This window comes from Paroedura picta, chromosome 2 (assembly GCF_049243985.1).
Source record: "Paroedura picta isolate Pp20150507F chromosome 2, Ppicta_v3.0, whole genome shotgun sequence".
Lineage (NCBI taxonomy): Eukaryota > Metazoa > Chordata > Lepidosauria > Squamata > Gekkonidae > Paroedura > Paroedura picta.
In genome coordinates, this window is record NC_135370.1 from 163,128,108 (window position 1) to 163,152,290 (window position 24,183).

At 44.7% G+C, this 24,183-nt stretch overlaps 1 long non-coding RNA gene across 1 annotated transcript; it reads right to left on the reverse strand.

Annotated features, from left to right (window-relative positions):
• Positions 1-245: 245 nt before the first annotated feature.
• LOC143828838 (uncharacterized) lies at positions 246-23,548 on the reverse strand. Its single transcript, XR_013227924.1, has 3 exons — positions 23,438-23,548; positions 20,585-20,680; positions 246-382 (listed from the first exon to the last, which is right to left on the reverse strand). It is a non-coding gene; the product is annotated as an uncharacterized LOC143828838 (long non-coding RNA).
• Positions 23,549-24,183: the final 635 nt, after the last annotated feature.

Here is a 24,183-nt window from a genome sequence, read left to right on the forward strand (position 1 = left end):
GGCTGCCTTACCACTCTGCGCCACAAGAGGCTCTTGCGATGAGATGATAGATAGATATAAAAGAGAGAGAGACAGAGACAAAGAGAGAAAACATTAGATAGATAGATAGATAGATAGATAGATAGATAGATAGATAGATAGATAGATAGATAGATAGATAGATAGATATAGACATATGTAATAGATACATATATTCTGCTAGAGTTTGCTAAAAATCAAGAGTGGCCATTTGGATCTGATTCCAGCTCATCAGTTTTTATTGACTTTTGGATTCAATCCTAGTTCAGAAAATAACTTTTAAAAAATGGTACTACAGTCTCGGCCACTGATGAACCACTTCTGTATAGATTAATGTCAAGCTCTTATGATGGCAACGCAGTTCCTATAAAATAAAAGAGAAAAATTAGGTTATTAAGGATGCAGTTGGCTCACACAGAAACCACATTCTTTCCAAAACGCTGTCATTCATATTTGGTTACCAAGAAGATAAAATTCATTTTCAGTCCCTGAATATTGACTTGTGTAACAGGAATAGCAAACACAATAGCTTTATTCAGATGGCAATGTGGGTGGAATGAATTAATATGTGTGGTGGTCCAGGTGGCCTCAACCTTTGTCTCTGCCAGCTTGGTGTAAAGGGTTAGGAGTGTGGACTTCTAATTCCCCGTTCCTCCCCCACGTGCGACCAGCTGGGTGACCTTGGGCACGCCATGGCACTGATCAAGCTGTTTTGACCCAGCAGTAATATCAGGGCTCTCTCAGCCTCACCTCCCTCACAGGGTGTCTGTTGTGGGGAGAGGAAAGGGAAGGAGACTGTAACTCCTTCTGGTAGAGAAAAGTGGCATATAAGAACCATCTCGTCTTCTTCTTCAGTAATATCAGGGCTCTCTCAGCCTCACCTCCCTCACAGGGTGTCTGTTGTGGGGAGAGGAAAGGGAAGGAGACTGTAACTCCTTCTGGTAGAGAAAAGTGGCATATAAGAACCATCTCGTCTTCTTCTTCAGTAATATCCGGGCTCTCTCAGCCTCACCTCCCTCACAGGGTGTCTGTTGTGGGGAGAGGAAAGGGAAGGAGACTGTAACTCCTTCTGGTAGAGAAAAGTGGCATATAAGAACCATCTCGTCTTCTTCTTCAGTAATATCAGGGCTCTCTCAGCCTCACCTCCCTCACAGGGTCTCTGTTGTGGGGAGAGGAAAGGGAAGGAGACTGTAACTCCTTCTGGTAGAGAAAAGTGGCATATAAGAACCATCTCGTCTTCTTCTTCAGTAATATCAGGGCTCTCTCAGCCTCACCTCCCTCACAGGGTCTCTGTTGTGGGGAGAGGAAAGGGAAGGAGACTGTAACTCCTTCTGGTAGAGAAAAGTGGCATATAAGAACCATCTCGTCTTCTTCTTCAGTAATATCAGGGCTCTCTCAGCCTCACCTCCCTCACAGGGTGTCTGTTGTGGGGAGAGGAAAGGGAAGGAGACTGTAACTCCTTCTGGTAGAGAAAAGTGGCATATAAGAACCATCTCGTCTTCTTCTTCAGTAATATCAGGGCTCTCTCAGCCTCACCTCCCTCACAGGGTGTCTGTTGTGGGGAGAGCAAAGGGAAGGCAATTGGAAGCTGCTTTGAGACTCCTTCTGGTAGAGAAAAGTGGCAGATAAGAACCATCTCTTCTTCTTCTTCAGTAATATCAGGGCTCTCTCAGCCTCACCTCCCTCACAGGGTGTCTGTTGTGGGGAGAAGAAAGGGAAGGCGAATGTAAGCCACTTTGAGATTCCTTAGGGTAGAGAAAAGCAGCATATAAAAGTCCACTCTTCTTCACCCAAAGCAATGCACAGCATTTTGGAGGGTTCCTGTTGTGAGTGCAGAGGATGCACATGATTCTGTGCAGCATCTAGGCTCAGAGCAATGTTGGGCAGAATGCCAACAGGTGTGATCTCATCACCTGTGCATAGATCAGTTCTGCTAACTTTGTCGTTTGAGTAAGGCTAATTTTAGCTGATTTCAGATTTTTTTTTTGTCACAGTGGACATCAAATAACAGCAAATAAAGCTATTATGTGCATCAGTGATGTAGCCACATTCCCCAAGAAACTGTAGTTCTGGTCAACCCAGCTTTTCTTTTCTTTTTTAAGGATATTACGGAGCTAAAAATACAAAGAAGATGAGGAAAGTGATCATGGGTTATCCATCAGTTTATTAATTATTCAGATTGTGTAATGAAAAAAAAAGTTCTTTTAAAATCTGCCTTTATCCCCGTTAATACTGCTAACAGCAATGCTGGAAGCCCAGTTTTGGTTAGAGAAATTGAGGTTTTGTGTGTGTGTGTGTGTGGGGGGGGGGTTAAATGTTAATCCCCCCATTTTTTCCTACATGGCCCTGATCCAAATTACAGTAATGCACACAAATTCATGGAGATCTGTGTTTTGGGCTCTAAGACAGCCCCCTATATGGGCTGGAGTGCTAGAAGAAAGATCATCAAGAGATAATTATGATATTCTCATTCCTGTTCTTTCAGCCACCCCAATCCTGATATCAGTTCTTGCTATTCTTTGCATCAAACTCTTTATTTTTGTACCCTTTTCTGCTGTTACCATTTTCCCACATAAAAATGGCTCTGATCCCACAGAATATTTCCACAGTACTTTATGAGTCAGGTGGGGCTGAGAAAGTTCAGAGAGAACTGGGCCCAAGCCCTGACCCCCAAGCAGGCTTCTTGTGGAGGACAAGGGGAGAATCGAACCTAGTGCTCCAAGGAAAGGCCATCACTCTTAACTACTACACCGACCTGGCTCTCTTATTGTCCACAAAGAAGGCTGATTGACAAAAGAAAAAAGCTCTTGGCAAGGGCACACGAATGTACTTCCGGGGCTTATTTCTGAACATGGCATCCAGCGTGATCTATTTCTTCCCTACCACAGCAGAGGATTGCTGCAAACCAACTGAAACTGAAATAAACACCCGATTTGGGGACTTATGGGCAGGAAATTTCCGGCTGCTATTGCTCAGTGCTGCTGATCCGATACTTACGTTTCTATTTGTTTCTGTTTTTTTAATCTTTTGATGCATCTTGCTGGTGTTAATGATTGTTAATTTTAACTTGTTTTGTACACTGCCCTGAGCCATATTCGGAGGCGGGTATATACATGTAATTTATTATTATTTGGGGACCACACAAAAAGAAGACCTTTTCTTGGGTCGTCGCCTGTCTAGCTTCAGATGGTGAGGACACCTGGTGCAAGACCTCTAACTGGTAGAGGCTCCTCTACTGGTAGGTTCTTGTGGGAGAAGGATGCATCTTGTCCCCAAGACTCATAAGATGTGAATTTTCAGTGTTGGCACCCTGAATTGAGCCCAGAAGCAAGCTGGGAACCCATATGGATGGAACAAGAGTGATATAGTCCCTATAACCCACTCCAGTCAAACTCTTGTTTTCAGACAGTCTTTCAGGGCAGCCCCATGTAAAGTATATTGAAGTAATCTAACCTAATTGTTTACAGGGCATGCACCACAGCAACAAGGCTATATTTTATCAGGAACAGCTATGATGAACCTGCTTCTTTAGGAAGAGCAAAATCCCATCTAGAAAAGATTTCCTGGTTCTTGACTCAACACCCCCCACACACACACACACACTCCATAGCATTTCAGGATTAAGTTTCAATTTGTTAGTCTTCATCTGACCCACCAACTGCCTCATGTAGAAGAGCTGGTTTTTATAACCTGCTTTCACTACCCAAAGGGGTATCCAAGCAGCTTATAATCACCTTCTGAATATGTGGAATCTGCCTTGAATTCAAGTGAGAAAGGCAGACTTTGCATGGCATAAAATGTTTCTTTTAAAAGAATAAAGAGGAAGATCTTGGGCCAAATGTGATCCTGCAAGAGGAGCCAACCTGATCCATCTTTTTCCAGTGTTGTGTTTTGGGCGGCTGAGTCCTAAAGATGGCACAACAATTGAAAAGCAGGGTGTCTTTTGCTGTCAGGTTGCCCTAAAGTGTACTGCTGGAAAATTCAGTCGTATTCAAAGGCTGGTATGCACCTTGACCTCTAATGAGTGTTTCTGTTTAGAGGATAAGAACAGCCTTGCCAGAAAGTTCATAACATTCTAATAGCTAGGTTTGTAGCCTAAACGAAAAAGAAACATCACTTAAGAACGATTGTAAAGCTCCCATGCCTGGTTGCCTGGAGATTATTATTATTTGCCACAACTGAGTAGGCAAGGGGTGGGCAAGTATGCCATTAGGTAGGAAGATATCGGTCAGGGGGCAGGCAGTATGTTAACTTGGCTGCAAAGAAGCAGTGTGAGATGGCTTTTGTGGCCTCTGGAATAGGGTGGTCAGTGGCCAACTCTGGACTGGAAAATTCCTAGAGATTTGGGGAAGGGAGAGACCTGCATATAATGTAATTCTATATAATTCATCCCCCAAAGCAACCATTTTCTCCAGGGGAACTGATCTCTGCAGTCTGGAGATCCGATATAATCCCAGGGGATCTCCAGGACCCATCTGGAGTTCACCTTGGAAAGCCAAGCATTCACTCTCAGCCTCAGTTCATTTGAGCTATAGGGTCAAATAGTGACCATCATCAGGGCTAGGAAGAAGATCACAGATTCAGTCCTTGGCATCTCCAGTTTAAAAGCTCAGGTGGGAGGTGATTTGGAAGCTATGAAGATGTGAAGCTGCCTTGTACTGAATCATGCTATGGGTCCATTCTGTTTGGTCTTGTCTTCTGTGAGCCTCTGAAAGGAGAGCCATTGCCAGCCTGAGTAGATAATAGTGACTTGACTGGACCACAGTCAGATTCAGTACATGGTATTCCTTTTTATTTGGGGGGGGGGGGAAATCCATTCCAAGTACTAGCCAGGACCAATTCAGTTTAGCCTCCAAAATCTGGCAGGATCAGGCTGTCCTGGGCTATCCAGGGCCCATTCCGCACACAGGATAATGCACTTTCAATATGCTTTGGCAGCTGGATTTTCCTGTGCGGAACAGGATAATCTACTTCTAAAGTGCATTAAAAGTACATTATCTATTGTGTGCAGAATAGGCCCAGGTAAGGGCTCCAAGTGTTAATACACCACTCATTTTACTTGGTATCTAACAATGAAACACCCCTCCCTCAAGTTCAATTACTTCTTTTGAATGTATTTTTTCTAATCCAGGGTTATTCTTTTTGACTTCTTTTTTTAAAGCTGTCCTTTTTATTGTATGCAGCCTGTAAGACGAATATTAAACGAGGCACGCACAGTGTTCTAGTGACAATATGCAATCTACATCTCCGCGGTTTGTTTTTACCTTTTGTTAGCAAAAGAATAAATCCCAAGCAACTTGTACGCCGACGTCAGTTTATCCTCACACTCCTCCGTATTATGGAATCTAATTACATTTTAACACCGCATTGACTCCATTTTGCCTGGATAATTATTTCAAATAAACTGACAGACCTATTACAGGGCCACGAAGTTTCGGATATCCCCCCCCCCCCGGCTTCCTCTTTCTCGATCTCGGTCTTTCTCCTCTTTTCAGAAGGGAAAAAAAAAACACAAACCCTTCTGTTAACTCAGCAAACAGCACAATAAACCGCATTAGCAACATTTAACCAAAGTGTTGCAAAAACAGAACTGAAATAAACCCTCTTGCACTTCAGGGGTTGAAAGGAATATGCATCAAAACGCTTGGCATTTCACTCCCCCTCCCTCCCTTTCTTCGGGAATTTAGCCAATGAAATATAGCTTCCAGTGTCTCAGGCCGGCGTGTGTTCTTCTGCAATATGCTCTCGATCAATCAGATTTGCATAACTAAACTGTCGGCAAGCCCGCTCCGCTGCCCAGGTGCTGGGGCCATTTGCATATAGAACAGTGAGGAGGTCCCAAGAGTCACTTCAGACTCCAGTGACTGCTGAGACCGCAGTCCGCGTAGCACTGGAAATGAAATTGGAATGACAAAAAAAAAAATGGCAGTGCTCTAGTCTGGAAGGGTGAAATATGCTCTTGTGTTTGAAAGGTTATGTAGAGATCAGACGACAGCGTTCCGACAAGAAAACACACGCAGGCCTACACCAAAAAGCAAATACCATTCGTATGTGTTTTGTTCGCCTCCTCTCCAGCCCCTCCTGTCGATATGTATATATTTCTTAAAAAGTTCTGATTTGAATAAGGACGTTGTTTGGCTGGATCTTCAGATGTCTAGTGCAGAAGTCTCGCGAATGTCTACACACGTGTTGGAAGAAGGTTTGAAATAAATATACTTTTTTAGGGGAGGGGAGTGATGTGAAAACATCTTTTCCATAGGGAAAAATGCAATGGAGATGCATGATGGAAGTCCCACCCACAAGCTCCACCAGTACGGCTCCTGAGCAGGGGATGGACATGCCTGCCTTTTGGGAGCCACGATCAAAATACATGGGCCACAGCCTGCAGCAGGCTGGTGAAGTCTTGTAGGGAGAAGCAGCCTGAATCTGCCAGGCAGAGCAAGCTGCTATGCACAGGCTCCATTGTGGGCCTCATGAGCCTCTTGTGGGGCAGGGTGGTAAGGCAGCAGACATGCAGTCTCAAAGCTCTGCCCACGAGGCTGGGAGTTCAATCCCAGCAGCCGGCTCAAGGTTGACTCAGCCGTCCATCCTTCCGAGGTCGGTAAAATGAGAACCCAGCTTGCTTGGGGGTATATGGTAATGACTGGGGAAGGCACTGGCAAACCACCCTGTATTGAGTCTGCCATGAAAACGCTAGAGGGCGTCACCCCAAGGGTCAGACATGAACCGGTGCTTGCACAGGGGATACCTTTACCTTTACCTTTTAGCACCTTTGACATGCTACCTAATGCTCAGATGATTCTGCTGCTCAAGACCAGCCACGTTGGCAGCCCTGGTGACTGATAGCCTGGCTGAGCCAGCAAAGGCAAAGAGCCAATGCAACCCTTGCAGCCGCCCCATCACTAGCATCTCACTTTTTCACTGCAACTGTTTTCATGCTTTCAAGTTGCTTCCCCACTTCTCTGAAGAAAAAATCAGCTATCTATCTGTCGTAGAAACATAGAATCATAGAGTAGGAAGGGACCTCCAGGGTGATCTAGTCCAATCCCCTGCAGGGAATACAGGGAATTTGCAACTGCCTCCTCACACACAGTGACCCCCATTCCATGCCAAGATGAAAAACCCCTCTCCCAAAAAATAGCTTCCATGGCCTGTCTGGCCTGGGGGAAATTTGCCTCCTGACCCCAAAGTATTTCCCTGGGCATACAAGAAAGGGCCACATGAGCCAAGGAGGGACACAATCCCTTCTGCCCACCCACTCAAAATCTGCCTAAGTTCATAAAATCAGCATTTCTTCAGATGACTATCTAGCCTCTGCTTAAAAACATCCAAGGAAGGAGAACCTACCAGCTCCCAAGGAAGCCTGTTCCACTGAGGAACCGGTCTAACTGTCAGGAACTTCTTCTGGATGTTTAGCCAAAAATTATTTTAAATTAATTTAATCCCATTGGTTCTGGTCCGACCCTCTGGGGCAACAGAAAACAACTCTGCTCCATCCTGTATGTGACAGTCCTTCAAGTACTTGGAGATGGCTATCATATCACCTCTTAGCCATCTTCTCTCTAGGGCAGTGTTTTTCAAACATTTGACCATGGAAAAACCCCTGAAGAATTCTTCATGCTTTCAGGACCCCCAGAACTGATGTCAGCTGGCCACACCCCTGGAAGTCATCTGCCACCAGAACTGACATCAACCAGACACTCCCACTGGGTGTGACATCAACAGACCACTACCACATCACAGGAAGTGGTGTTTCCAGGCCTCTTCCTGTGTCACTAGAATTGACATATCTATGAGACCCACCGCACTCACACCTACATTTGACTTTCACACATTGCTAGAGCAAATTGCTCTAGGCTAAACAGACCAAGCTCCCTCAACCTTTCCTCATATGTCTTGGTCTCAAAACCCATCACCATTTTCATTGCCCTCCTCTGGATGCACTCCAGTTTGTCTACATCCTTCTTCAATTGTGGTGTCCAAAATTGAACACAGTATTCTATGTGAGATCTAACCAGAGCAGAATAAAGCGGTACCATCACCTTGTGTGATCCGGACACTATATTTCTTTTGATACAGCCTAAGGAGGCTTGCCTGACTTCAACCAGGGCCTTTTCGGTCCTGTCTCCTACCTGGTGGAATGAGCTCCTGGAGGAGCTGTGGGCCCTTGGAAAGTTTATGGTCAGGGCCAGTGCTTGAGCAAATGGCATGGATCCCTCCTTCCCATTGGTGGTTGAATATCTTGTCACCAAATATCTGGTTCTCCCCATGCTGCCTTCTCAAGGTATTGTCTTAAAAGGGACAATGGTTTTGCCATCTGCTGAAGTTGAATTGTTGTATGTAGATATTGGGGTTTTAATGGGATTTTATTGTACTATTGTATGGATTCTTTGTGTAACCTGCTGCGAGCCAGTCTCTAAGAGTGGAAGGTTAGAAATCCAATAAATAAATAAAATAAAATAACAACTTGCTTTTTAGCTATTGAGTCACACTACTGACTCATGTTCAATGTATCATCTACTAAGACTCCTAGATTCTTTTTGCACATACTACTGCCAAGACAAGGCTCCCCCATCATATATTGGTGTATATGGGGTTTCCTACCTAAATGCAGAACTTTAAATTTTTCCCTATTGAATTTCATTGTAATCAGTTTAGCCCTCTTCTCGAGCCTATCAAGCGAACTGTTCTAAGAGAACTGTAACTATCCCAAGGTGGCTCCATTTTTAGCAGGTCTAACTGTGCCTATTTGCTTCAAGGGATTTTGCTTAGCTCCATGCTATGTGTGGTCAGTGGTATTTAGGGAGTCCTTGGTCACCAGCTATATCTGGTCTTTGTTAAATTGGCCCTTCTATTCCATTGTTTGTTATTCCAAAATTAAACCCCAATCAATTTCATGTCAGCCATGTTACAGTCCATCTAATGTCAGTGGCAATTTTCCCCCCACTCACCACTGGCTTTCATTGCATGCGTAGATTCCAGTCCCATGTGCCCACCTCATCCGTTAAAATGCCATGAACTCAGGATTACAGTGCTGGCTCATGGTCAAATCAGTTCTCATGATGGGAGGGGGGCCACAGAGAGGTGTCTCTCCTGGTTTGAATGTCACTTGTTGTCAAGTCGGCATCCCAAGGAGTTTCCATGACAACGGCTTTTTTGCGCTGAGGGACAAGGTCACGCACCTGTGATCTCAGAGAAAAGGACAATGAGGAGAACGTACATTATTTAAAGCTTTTATCTTTCAATGATTGTTTCAGGATAACCTTAAAATTGGGCAAATAAAGCCCAGAGTAAATGGCTATGCAGGATAAATTGATGAGGAAGGGGTTTCAGGAGATTAGAGGATTTTACTCTCCAGCATGTGCCTAAATCGGGTGGGTTGGACTGTTATCTACCCCAGTACCCCTAAAACAAGTGCTTGTATAGTTCCTATCCTTGCCCTTGCCAAGAGAAGAAATCACAGAAAAGCTGGAAGATGGAAAAGGCCTTCCATTTGCGGCTCCATCTCTTGATGTCACCTGGGTTTTTGATATTGTGTAACTCAGAGTGTTAAACTGGATGTGCCACTAATCTGATCTTGTTTGGTGAGCCAGTTTGGTAGTAGTGTAGTGGTTAGGAATGCAGACTTCTAATCTGATATGCTGGGTTTGATTCTGCACTCCCCCACATGCAGCCAGCTGGGTGACCTTGGGCTCGCCATGACATTGATAAAACTGTTCTGACCAAGCAGTGATATCAGGGCTCTCTCAGCTTCAAGGGAAGGTGACTGTAAGCTGCTTTGAGCCTCCTTCGGGTAGAGAAAAGCGGCATATAAGCCGCTGGTCTTCTGCTCCTTATGGTCTTCTGCTCCTCAGGTTGTCTTTTGAAAGATCCTGTGCCCTACAAGCTTATTATTTAGCCTATGATATTTTTGAATAGAGTTTTTCCCCCTGGTGTGGATGTTGAAAATTCTTCTTGAAATGTAGTAGTAGTAGTAGTAGCAGCAGTAGTAGTAGTAGTAGTAATATTTAGAAAGATGTTAAATTTAATGTTTATATTTCCCCCAATATATTCTCTTTTGCCAAATGCTGAAAAAAATTAAAATTTTATGTTCAATCATTCTTACAACTATTATTGTCTGCATATTACAGGTGAAGATTGAAGTTGAGAGATGGCAGCCAGATTTAGACCTAGAATCATAGAGTTGGAAGGGTACCTCTTGGGTCATCTAGTCCAACTCCAGCACTATGCAGGATGCTCACAACCCTATCGCTCATCTACCCCCTTGAGCCTTCACAGAATCAGCCTCTCTGTCAGATGGCTATCCAGCCTCTGTTTAAAAACTTCCAAAGGTGGAGAACCCACTACCTCTCCCTCTCTCAGCCTAACCTATCTCAAAGGAGTTCTTATGAGAATAAACTGAAGGAGAGGAGAGCTGCTTCCATTGCCTTGAGCTCCTTAGAGGAAGTGTGGCATTTTAAAAAATCTACTAAATAAACAAACAAATCTTGAACAACATTGGGTGATTATGGACAAAAATACACTTTATTTATGTCTTCGGAAAATTTCTACCCAACCTTATTAAGGCAAATCCATTTTCCAGAGCATCTTGGCATATTTTCCTTTTGTTTTCGTCCCATGGTGGACTGGAGCATTTCTATTGTTAATAGACACAGTCAACTGCATTAATGTGTTCATTTATTATATTCATGCCCCACATATCAGATATCATGGCTCCAAAAGTAATTTATAATCAAAGGCCTTCACAATATACAACCCAAACTACCGCAACTGCTGTTATCACTGAAGTATCTTGTGGAGCTTCTGTTGGTCCCATGCTGCATCTTGTTCAGAGCTGGCCATGCCGACCCCGTGAGATATCATGAGGGAGGTTGGGGAGTTAGCAGTAAATTTGTTTGATTATTTATCTGTTAGCCCAGGGATAGTCAAACTGTGGCCCTTCAGATGTCCATGGACTACCAGGAGCCCCTGCCTGGTGATAACCGTCTTCAAATACCGTCTTGAAAGGCTGTCATATAAATGATGGAGTAGAGTTGTTTTCTGTTGCCCCAGAGGGTAGGACCAGAACCAATGAGATGAAATGAATTCAAAAGAATTTTCAGCTAAACATCCAGAAGATGTTCCTGATAGAGCTGTTCCTCAGTGGAACAGGCTTCCTCAGGAGGTGGTGGGTTCTCCTTCTTTTGAAGTTTTAAAGCAGAGGCTAGATAGCCATCTGACAGAAATGCTGATTCTGTGAACTTAGGCGATTGTGAGTGGGTGGGCAGAAGGGACTGTGTCAGTGCTTGGCTCTTGTTGCCCTTTCTTGCATGCCCAGGGAAATGCCAATCACCACTCTGGCATCAGAAGATGAATTTCTTCCAGACCAACAAAGATTTATTCAAGGTGTGAGCTTTCCTGTGCATGCACACTTCCTCAGACCATGGAACAGGTATCATAAGAATACAGACAGTGAGCTCTCTGCTCATGACTAGCAGACAGACTGCAAGCTGATCCAATGGGTGTTCAAACTCCCCAGTTATATGGCCAGATGCCTGTTACAGATGTTGCCACTGCAGCATGGAAATGGACTACCAGCAGCGCTTCCTATGAGTGAGTCCTAAGCACGCATATATGGTGGAACGAATCTATGTCAAAATGGCTAGAACTTGCTTCCCAGCATGTATGTTTATGACAATCTTCCTTTCAATGCCTTTTAGCCTTTTATGGCTTCATCATCGAGACCCTTTATCAGCCTTGAGCTTTCCTTTTTTGTTTGTACATTTGTCAACATCCTTCTCAAACTGTCTGGGAAGCCTCAGCATTCTTTGCAGTTTGTCAACATCCTTCATAAATTATGCCACTCAACCATGTGCTCAAAGATTGCCTTGCTGATGTGGAGTAGAATGAACATAAGAGCATTTGAAGAGCCCTGATACACTAGATCAAAGGCCAGATCAAGTCCAGCATCCAACAATGGCCAACCAGATGCTTCTGAGACACCTGCAAGCAGGGTATCCAGGTAACAATCTTCTCTCACTTCAGCCTTTGCCAGAAGACTGGAGCTCAGAATCACACCATTGCTGGGCATACCAAATCTTTTTAGCTATGATAGCTAAACATCATTGTTATTGATCTATTATCCAGGTGAAAGAACCTTCCTTCAGCCTTCGCAGCCTTCCTCCAGTTTAAAGGGCTTTTACATTGGAGAAAGTCTCCCTAGATGGGGGAAGGATTTGAACTTTGCTTTGAATGGTGGTCAGCTACACGCATTGGCTGGTATTGGTGCTTCCTGGGTCTTCTGTTGAGTTATATTATTCCTTTTACAGATTATGTTGCTCAGTCGATTTCCTTCCTGCTGGTGGGGGTGGGGAAGCCATTCAGATGTAATCTTGTTCTTTCTTCCCATCACCCCCAATAACTATGCAATGTCTGTCTTCCTTTCGATTCTGGACTAGCACCATCTGTTTTACCACCTTCTCAATGTCGGTGGAAGCATGAGAGCAGGAAACCTGAGAGTGACTCAGTGGTGATGTCTAGTATGAGGATTTTGTTCTTATTTGTACTACTTTTAAATGACTTTTAGTGCTTTTTTGAGGAATAAAACCCTCAGTCCAAGGCCTTCAGTGAGCAAATCCTGCTTAGGATGCCAACGAAGCCAAACTCCCTTCCCCTAAGTCAGAGCCTATGTTGTCCTCCAGTGAAGAGAGCCTTCCTTCAAGACAGAAGAGACATCATGATAACAGTTGCTCTCCACAGGAGGAAGTCACTTGGAGAAATACTTAGCAGAAGAGAATCATGAGATCCAACCCAATGGATTTTTTGGGTGTAGAAAACAAAGTCTCTCTGCTAGTCAACCACCAAACAGCCACCCTGCAGTGATGCTCTTAAGGAACAGCTGCCTGGTGACTGGCTGTTTGGCCTCTTCCTTCCTTCCTTCCTTCCTTCCTTCCTTCCTTCCTTCCTTCCTTCCTTCCTTCCTTCCTTCCTTCCTTCCTTCCTTCCTTCCTTCCTTCCTTCCTTCCTTCCTTCCTTCCTTCCTTCCTTCCTTCCTGCCAACCATATTTTATCCTGCCTTTCCTCTAATGAGTTCGGGTAGGGTTGTTGACCTCCAGGTGACGGCTGTAATTCTCCTGGAATTATAACTGACCCCCAGATAACACAGATCAGTTCCCCAGGAGAAAGAGGCAGCTTCAGGGAGCAGACTCTAAGATATACACTAGAGCCTAGGAGAGACAGAAGTTCCTCCTTGAGGCACTGTCCCCAAATCTCCAGGAATTTCCCAAGCCAGAGTTGGCATCCCAAACAGTGTTTTTTATATCTGGTTGCAAGAGAATGAGAAACTGCTGAAGTGCCCATGTGCCTCAAGCTCCTCTGATGAAAACTGTTACTATATGGCTAAAAAGCGGCAAAGACTTAGCTGCAGCCACCATTGATGTGATGGAGGAGCAGGCAGTGGGAAGGCACGCTGGGGGGGGGGGGAGGTCCTATGGTGGCAGGAAGGGTGGGCACTGTCTGACAGCATCACGCCTGCACTGTTGGTGCCTGGGTGTGGGCTCGGGGTGCCTTAAAAGGAGGAGCCCTGCTCGCTGCCCAAGCAACTTCCCTCCAACCCACCCTGTTTTGTTGGCTGTTAAGCTTATGTCTGTATGGCCACTGGATGATATGTTTATATTGCAGTTTGTCACAGGTGGTGGTTTTGGCATGGGCTGGAGCCTGTTTGGGGGGCAGTCTGTGCATCAGGCTTCCTGGGGTGGGGACCTCCCTACAAGGTGGCAGGTCTGAGAGCCACCTGGGGAGGCTTGGGCTGGGGAGGCTTGGGGCTCGCAGGGCCAGGTAGTCTGGGGTGGCACCAAGAAAGAGGTGGGCACCTCTCATTGGCACCCCAGGGCTTACAGTGCTGGGTGGCCTGGGGCGGTGCCAAGGGAAGTGGGCAGTTCCTCTTGGCGCCCCTGGTGGACACTTCCCTATGATGGGGATCCAGTGACAAGGGGACCCATGTTCCCAGTGGGGGAACCAGGTGGGCCCCAGGGTGCCCCTGGCTCTTCCTGTGGACAGGATCCCAGCAGCAAGGAGACTTGTGTTCCCAGCAGGGATCTGGATGGGCTCCAGGGCGCTGCTGGGGTCAGGGTTCTTGTGGTCTTATGACGGCAAGTCAGGCTCCCTCTCCCATGCTGTGCCAGCACTTCTGGGGAGTATTAATAAAGCAGTGGCCTTGTTTAAGCCAACTGAAATACATGTGTGTTTTCCTTGAGCCCAAAATGCCCTCCTGCAAGTCAACCAAGAATTAGCAGCCATTTTTGTAGTTCTGAGAGCCAGTTTGGTGTAGTGGTTAGGTGTGGGTACTTGTAATCTGGCATGCCAGGTTCGATTCTGCGCTCCCCCACATGCAACCAGCTGGGTGACCTTGGGCTCGCCACGGCGCTGATAAAACTGTTCTGACCGGGCAGTGATATCAGTGCTCTCTCAGCCTCACCCACCCCACAGGGTGTCTGTTGTGGGGAGATGAATGGGAAGGCGACTGTAAGTCGCTTTGAGCCTCCTTCGGGTAGGGAAAAGCGGCATATAAGAACCAACTCTTCTTCTTCTTCTTCTTCTTCTTTTTGAAAGGCAGTGTGGTGGTGTTATCTTCTATTTTCAGCGCAATTAGTTCTTCATTTGTTTCCTTAATCATTCTGGACAGATGCTACTGAGATAAAACAATATATATATTTAAAAGAAAACTAGCCTCTAGATTGCTTTGGGCATATTTTCCTTGTTGCTGTTTAGCTGTTTCTGAATGTTTATTCTGAGGTGAAATTTAAGATTTTTTAAAAAAAATAAAGTATATTCATAGATTTAGGTATTTGTTGTGGCAGACAGCAGAAATGCAAACAAGAATATTTAAAGCTGTGGATGTGTTCAAGTAGAAATCAGGGGTAGTCAAACTGCGGCCCTCCAGATGTCCATGGACTACAATTCCCAGAAGCCCCTGCCACCATGGACGACTGGTGGGCCACAGTTTGACTACCCCTGAAGTAGATGATGGGATTCAAAAGACCAGCGAAAAAGAGATTGTTGGCAATGTTGGCATATCTAGAAATTTTGGTCCGTTATTTGACTGGCTCAGCCTTGTATTTTTTAGACACCTTATTTCTGAAGCTTTAAAGCCACATTCCCAGTTAACTTTGGTTCAAGGCCTTATTTACGCAAAGAGTAGGTATGGCAGGGAAATTATTCTTGTATTATATCACTTCTGACTACAATAATGAACAGTCATAAATATGAATCCCCCCCCCCCCGGTCAGTATACACAGGGTAGTAGTCTGGCAGCAAAGGAACTGGGGAAGAGCCATACAACTAGCTAGCAAGTAGCAGGTAAATAACATCTAATTGAATTTGTCTTTTGCTATGCTCAAGGCCTGATTGTGCAAAATTGCTTGTCCTTTATCCTTGTCCTTTGGCTTTTAAACATAGAGTCAAGGACTAGAGCTGGCTGGGAGATCAGCTAGTAGAAAGAAGGAAAAATTGCTTGGTACGCAAGTGTCTTCCCTCTTTTCCCATTTATTTCTGTTTTTTTGGGGGGGGGTATTGTAAGCCACTTTGGGTTCCCATAGGGAAGAAAGTGGGATATAAATAAACAAACAAACAAACAAATACAAATCTATGCTAGAGCCGATGACTTCCATTTACATCCTTTCTTTCCCAACACGGACTCATATTGCTTATATAATTTTTATTCAAGTCTACCACAAAGTCGTACAAAATCAGCCTGACAAAATATAGTTAAATAAATTTTAAAATTACATGGCCTGTATTTAGGGTAAGATGACCAGGTTTCAACATTGGTAAAGTGGGACATCATTGACCGGGGGGGGGGGGGTCTTGATTAAAAATTTGGTCTGTATGGAGCAACCAAAAGTTTAATAGAACGCACAGAATACAAAAATAGTATTGAAATATATATTTTTAATTTCAACATAAGTACAATTTGTCAGGTGCCCCCAGATCTCCCTCCAAAAGTGGGACAATCTGGTCATCTTAATAGGGTTGTCAGCTCTGGGTAGTGAAATGCCTGGAGACTTTGGGGTTGGAGCCGGGAGTGGGTGAGATTTGAGATGGGGAGAGACCTCAGTGGAATATAATGCCATGGAGGCCACCGTCCAAAGGCGTCATTTTCCCCAGGAGAACTGATTTCTATAGTCTGGAGATTACCTGTTATTTCGGCAAATTCCTAGGTCCCACATGGAGACTGGCATCCCTGCCTGTATTCCTCACGCAGCGAAGAGGAATATTTACAAATGCTTTGCAGCATTTCCTGAAAGCCTTCAGGAAAATTGCCCCCTTACTTTTTCCTGGAGTCCATGCCATAAAGTGGAGCCACCTCTGAGAAAGACTGGGCTATAGTGGATGCCAGGTGGGTAGCTCTCAGTGGAGGAATGGCTAGAAGAACCCGGTGAATGCAATAGGTGTACAGGGAATTCCCTGAAGATTTGGGGCAGTGCCTGAGGAGGGCAAAATTTGGGCAAGGGAGGGAGCTTAGTGAGAATGGCTGTTTTTAATTGTGGATGGACTTTTTAAAAAGAGGAATATTTAAGGAAACCAGTCCCCAGGTGACACCTGGGGATCCTCTGGTTTTACAACTTATCTCCAGGGGACAGAGATCAGTTCCCCTGAAGAAAATAGAAAATAGGACTCCATAGAGTTATACTCCCCTGAGGTTCCCTCCCTGCCCCTTCTGGCTCCACTCTCAAACTCTCCAGGTACTTCCCAACTCAGAGCTGGCAATCCTAGGAATATTCCACCATGTCCTTTCTTTTTTCCTTGTAGGAAGGAGTGGCATAGTTCAAGACCAACAGCATGTCATTTCTTTAGTCCAACAACTTCCTATACTGACCATTCCATTACAAAAATGGAGTCCAAAAGCACCTTTAAGACCAACAAAGATTTATTCGAGGCGTGAGCTGTTGTGTGCAGACACACATCCTCAGACAAAACAGAAGAAGGAACATGAGAGTACAGGTATATAGAAAAGGTAAATTAGTGGCAAATTAGTAAACTGTGTCATAGTTTCCACATTATGCCATATCATGACGTATGATAATTCTTTGCTACAACAGTTAATCAGTCCTTTTGAGTTCAGTTGTAGTTCACAAAAACATTGGAGAAAGAAGAAGAAGAAGAAAAGTTGGTTCTTATATGCCGCTTTTCCCTACCCAAAGGAGGCTCAAAGCAGCTTACAGTCGCCTTCCCATTCCTCTCCCCACAACAGACACCCTGTGGGGTGGGTGAGGCTGAGAGAGCCCTGATATCACTGCCCGGTCAGAACAGTTTTATCAGTGCCGTGGCGAGCCCAAGGTCACCCAGCTGGTTGCATATGGGGGAGTGCAGAATCGAACCTAGCATGCCAGATTAGAAGTCCGCACTCCTAACCACTACACCAAACTGGCCCTCTCTACACCAAACTACACCAAACTGAAATAAAACTGTCCACTTAAATAATTAATGGCAGACACTTTCCCAGTTGCTAATCCACAGCTACCCGCTTGAATCTGACCACTTTATTGATATTAAAACTATATATTATTTGAATATATATCTGAATGTTCTTAGAGAGGGAAAAGGGGTGTGGGGGGGAGAAAGGCTATGGCCCTGATCCATGGGGGGAAGGCACCATGCAGGGCCCCTGGAAGTGCAGGGCCTGTAGCATGTGCTCCATGTGCTATATGAATAAACTGGCTCTGCCTGCAGGCCCTGCCAAACTGTGCCCTTGTAAAAGCACTTTGGTAAAAGCACCTTGTCCATGAATGGAATGTTTGCCACTGATGGGTATTCAGCACTAAGTCTTCCTCCAAAGAGGCATTTCTTATCCTTGGAGCTCTGCAGAAGAAGCATGTGATAAGAAGTACCCATGCAGATTGGGAGTCAAAGTTTCAAAAGTTTTATTGCATTAGCTCAGGAGCCATAGCAAATAATGCAATTCCAGCACAGTAAATAACCAACAAATAGAATACAGATAGACCTAAACCATAAATAAAGCAGACTGGGAGTCACTTACATGGACCCAGAATGGAGGAATTCTGCAAGATATTTCACTGAGTTAGAAATAAAACCTAATTGGCTTTGAAAGGTTTTTAATGATTTGCGCTTGCAAGGCAGTATTGTAAGACTAGAGAGTAACAGGATCCAGTATGTAGGCTGGCTTCATATTCTAGCTCGGAATAGTTGGTCCTATTTAACATTTCCAGTAAATGAATTGGAAAAGCAGGACTGCCATCTGAAACAATGGTTAAGGGCTGCCTTCAGCTCATGAAAATAAAATGGAACTGTGATGTTACAGTCAAGGAAGTGCTGCCATGGGATAGAAAATGCCCTCAAGTCACAGTCCACTTACAGCAATCTGTAGGGTTTTCAAGACAAGAGATGTTCAGAGATGAGTTGCCAGTTTTGCAGGACCTGTGAGGCAGAGCTGTTCTGCCAGGCCTATGGCTGGTGCCTACAGTAACACCTAGCTGCTGACTACACCAAGAGCCAGCTTGGTGTAGTGGTTAGGAGTGTGGGCTTCTAATCTGGCATGCCGGGTTTGATTCCGCGCTCCCATACATGCAACCAGCTGGGTGACCTTGGGCTTGCCACAGCACTGATAAAGCTGTTCTACTTGTAGCCACCAGGCTATTCTTCTTCTTCTTCTTCTTCTTCTTCTTCTCCTCCTCCTCCTCCTCCTCCTCCTCCTCCTCCTCCTCCTCCTCCTTCTTCGTTATATTTCTAAACCGCCTCTCTTCCATAGGACTTGAGACCATTACTATAGCTACACACCCATTCACAACGGCAATAAAGCTTGTACCAAGCAATAAAGTAGTACCGAGCAGTTGATGTGGAGCTTTTCAGTGCCACCCTAAGCACCTTTATTAGCTGTCAATAGGCTTAAAAGGGTGCAATTCTTCTTAGGGCGGAACTGCTAGGTCTCAGGTGGAAGCGGCAGCCTTCAGTTGCTCTTTGAGCATTGTATCTGTTCTTTGGGCACTGATAACTCAGAGTTATTCTGCAGCAATGCAACCATTGTGTGTCTAAAAATCCCACTCCAAACAGGGACGGTGAGCATCTCCTGCCAGCCACTGTTACAATCTGACTGATCTGCAGGATGCCAACACTTGACAGAGAGAGCCTCTCCATCCTCCTGTTCCTTGCCAAAAACACAGAGAGTAGTGACAACCGAGCTCTCTCAACATGTGACATCTGTCAACTCCCTGGATGCCTTACATTTGGGCTTCAGACCAGAGCACAGCTTGGAGATAGACCTCGTAGCACTAAAAGATGACCTCTTCTTGGCAGTTTGATAAAAGCTATATTGCAAGTGCCCATACAACTTGATTTCTTCTCTCCAGGTTTTAATTAAAGCTGATAAAAACGAAATTTGGGGGAGAGGGAGAGAGATGTACAAGCCCAGGCCCATCCAGAGATATCCAAAGCCCGAGAGGAAAATTAACTGAGAGGCTCCCTTGGCCTAGAGATGGTATATCCCTGTATTTACAGGGCTTCTTTTAGTGTGAAAATGAGGGCATATGGTCCCTGATGTTTCATCTCTATCTCTACAATGAACCCATTTGTTACATACGATTTCCTTGGTATCACAAAGAAAAAGTGAACTTGTCAAAATAATAGCTTGTGTTTAGAAATCTTATATTTTAAGGGAGCTATAAGAACCCACAAAGAAAAAAAAACACTATAAGGGGATAACAAAAGAGTAAGGCACTAGTCCTCTACCCACAACTCATATATTTGCGAAATCAAGGCACAAGAGGCATGAGCATCTTTGCATGCATGTGATCCTGAGCTTAAAAGTGTGTTATGGGCAGCTGGGAGAAGTGTACAGGCATAGGCTCCATCCTCACAATGGGGACTGCTTCTTTTTGAATGCTCTCAACTTCATACCCTTCCTTTGCATGTAGGTGCCATGCTTACAGGTAAGGAGTCACATGCTGGTGGGAGATGAGGATAGTGCACTCATGTATAATGAGCTGAGGACTCATGTATACACTGTATACATGATCCCTCTACAGCAGTGGTTCTCAACCTAGGGGTCAGGACCCCTTTGGGGGGCAAACAACCCTTTCACAGAGATCACGGCAGGGCGAGCAGCTTGGCCAAGGGGGGGGGGCACTGCCACTGTTGCCGCTCCTCCAGCAAGTGCCCGCACTCATTTGCCAGCTGCTCCAGCATTGACTCCAGTACAGCATAGTCTCCTGCCAGGTGCTCCAGGTGGTGCTGCTGCTTGGAGGGACAAGAGGCAGAACTGAAATGAGAAACCCTAGTAAGAAAACAATTTATACACAATCGTGAACCATGGATCTTCACACCATTGGTCAGTTTCGATTTCATTTCTGTGAAAGAACCCTTGCATAATTTTATGGTTGGGGTCACCACAACATGAGGAACTGTATTAAAGGGTCGTGGTAGTAGGAAGGTTGAGAACCACTGCTGTACAGTATGAACAGGGCTACCCTGTACCTTGATTCCCTTGAGCAGAAGCCCTTGTAAATTTCTACACATTGAAATCTCCCGAGATGCTGTGAATTCCTTAGTAAACCTGTTTGACAGTTGGACTTACCCCGTTTGACACACGTGATCCAACTGTGAGCCGATCTGGGATACGTTCAGATCATATCAAGACACTCCAAGAGCTACCAAATAAGTTTGCACTTGCCTGTCAGTAGAGAAAAGCACAAATTGACTCACAAACGGAAGTGAAAGTGGCTGGTTTGTGAAGTGAAATTCATGGCAGATCAACCAGCATGAAATTTTCAAGCAGTTTGTGGATGTTGTGTCAGTTCTTGAGCAGATGCATTTCTAGACAGACTATTTCTGCTCAATCTAAATATTTATGAAACTTCAAATCAGGGGGGCAGAACATGGAGGACATACAGAAGAACTTCCATGGAGGTTCCCTATGACTTTGATATTTCTAGGTTGCATAGGATACATTCTATACATTCTATACAAAATCAGAAAAACTGGACTTCTGGCTACTTATTTGAGAGTCAACTCTGGATTCTCCTCCCTAAAATCTTTGCTGGCTACAGAGCCAGATTTCCAAAACAGGAGACCAGAAGCTGACTCCCAGCTGATCCCTCATCAGCTGAATCACTTTCAGACATCTTCAAGTAATCTGTTCTAACAAACTCATGGAAACAACTTGTTAACAACCCATCTATTAATTTGCTGTTTGATTACCACCAGTAAGCTGAACTGGCAGTGTTTGAGCATCCCTAAAAATCTTCTATCTGACCTAAGATCCACCTTCAATTAAATGTTCCATTCATTTTGCCAAACCTCATGCTACTGATTTATATATTAGTTCTGTTCCAGAACATAATGTTCCATCCAGATCTCTGTAGCAAAGAAAGTCAGTCCAGGTGAGCAAGAATTCTGTACCTGGTACTTTGTCTTGGGATGACTTATGATTTGCATGATAACGGTGGACATGGTTTCACATAGGAAAAGGCAATATATGAAGCTGCCTTCTACCCAGTCAGATGGCTGATCTCTCTAGCTCAGCACTGGCAGCAGATTCCGATGGGCACAGATCTTTCTCCATGTTTGCTGCCAGAGATCAGGTAATTGGAAGTACCAAGGATTGGATCCATCTGCACACCAAACAGTTCTACTGCCCGTTCATTTAATGCATTTCCCTTTTATACTGTTTCGTGCAGCAATATTTGGAATATACAAATACAGCATTTTGCCTTTTCTCTCATATTTATTTCTCCATATATCCATACCTGGCCATTCTCTACCTTTTTGAAAATGGCACAAAAACAAATGGATTTAAAAAAGGAGGAATTGGCATATTTCCTGTTTGGTTCATTTTTTTTTAAAAAAAATGCAATTTATAGGCTATTTAAACATTATAGATCCTTTTTGTAGCATTTAAATTTTATTGACCGTTTGAGTATCGAATTTTGTTATTATGGTTGTGAAAACGGTGAGAGCTGTTTTGGACTGAGCACTGGGAAAGAAACAATACCCGGAAGCCTGATGTTTAAACCAGACCAGCTCCCAAATGGGACAATACTGCTGATGTTAACCATGACCCAACCACTGAATTCCAGGAGATTCTGAGTGTAAACCTAAGCAGATCTACTTGGAAGTAAGTCTCATTTTATTCCATGGGGATTACTTCTAACAAAGTATTGTTTCAGCGTTATCCCCTTGCAAACAAGCTTAGGGCTACAATCTTCAAGTGCGAACCAAAGTAGAGTTAAGCCCCTCAAATCTCACTGACTTCAATGGATGCAGGGAGGTATAACTCTACCTAAGAGTTCACTATATTGTAATTTATTAGGAGGTTTTTTTTTTTAATGATGTCTTGCCGGAGTCACACAGGAGGTGTTTTATAAGGGAAAACATTATACAATCATTGTCAATATATTAAAATACTACAAAATAAGCCCCCTGTACTCTAAATACAGCGGGCGCTAGCGGGGCTCAGGAGTCTTGGGGGCCGGCTCTCCAGGTGTGCTGGGCCAGGGGCCAGACCCGAGGGTGGGCGTGGGGCAGCGTGTGAGCCAGATCCAGCTTGTCCTGGGACCCTCCCCACCGTGGTGCAGCCTACCTGGGCCCTCAGTCAATGGAGGCTTCGCGCCTGCCGATTGGGCCCTCCGATTGTCAGTCCGGGGGAAGGGGCCTATCGGCACCCTTCTTCATCACGTACAGGGCCCGCCCTCGGAGCCCTTACCGCTTTATTTAATCCGCTCCGTTAGGAGCGGTTAAAGATATATAAATACCCAAACAAACCACTAAACACAGGTGATTAAAAAGATCAACAGCACAAGAAGAGCCCTGCTGGATCTGACCAGTGGCCCATCTAGTCCAGCATTGTGTCTCATATGCTGGCCAACCAATTCTTCAGAAACTTCAGATTTCAGTGGTACAGTGCAACTTTCAGCCACTGGTATACTGAATGACTGCGTAAGACAGATAAGATGGGCAGTCCTGGATCCCAAATGGGCAGAAAAGCCCCCCATATGGGTCAGGAGAAAAATGCCCCTTTCGCCTAGGTGGTATCTGCCTGTCCTTAAGGGAGCTGTGCCTGGATTTGGGGGAAGCTGGCAACCCCCCAAGCATCCTCTCCGAGTGATGCCTGCTCTACAGCTGAGACTAGTCCATGTGTGTGGCAGATTGATAAAATACGGTTGCTGTGGGAACAATAGCTCTTGAATTTCTTGACATGTGTCCAATGAAAAGTCTTAACATTAATGTTTCATTAGCATAATAGTTGGTGTGGAGGGTTTTTTCCCCCCTTCTTTTTTTTTACATTTAATTAAAAAGGATGATAGAGTGGAATCTGTTAAGGCATTTTAAGCCAATATTTCAACTCTTTTTGCCAGCATTGAAAATGAGCGAGAAATACTTGCTCTTCCAGACCTCTTAAGACCCGTCCAAGGTGCAGGTTGAAGCATACCAGAGGTTCAGTGGATGCTGGACTAGATGGTCCACTGGGTTGATCCAGCAGGCCTCTTCTTAGCTTCATACACAGTGGAGTTCACTGATGCTAGCCACCCTTACCTCTGCCTTCAGTGAGTCTCTAGCATTTGTCCCACAGTAACTGTATGACCAAACCATACGATCCTCAACTTTGCACTGGATTCCTGGCTCATTTTTTATGCAGCTTCTAGCCCACACCCTTTTCTTTTGTGTCCTGAAGAGCTGTGTGCAAATATTTGGAATAGGACCATGGGCTATGCAACATAAAGTGACATTTCCCCAGTGGGTCATTGCCCTACTGATAGCAAAAAGCAAGCAGAGCTCTTTGTAAATTCTGGTTGATGCACAACTTCATAACTCCTGTCTTACCATACCTCATTCTCAGCTTGGTCACAGTGATGTTCAGAGATGGCACTGTCCCTATGCAACAGCTTTCCAGAGGCTGTTTGTTGAGAGACCATATCCACCATGACAGTCTTCAGGAAACAGTGTAAAACAAGATTGTTTACAGTGTTGAGGGATACTGAAGTGCTTTTGTGGCTACTTACTGCAAGTGGTGGAGAAAAGGGCTGTCTAGTTGACCTATGGTGATCCTGTGGGGCTTCCAAAGCAAGGGACACCAGGACTTCCATGGTGATCCCCCATCCAAATGCTAACCAGGGCCAAACCCACTCAATTTCCAAGACCTGATTAGTTCAGACTATTCTTTGGTGCATATTCTTT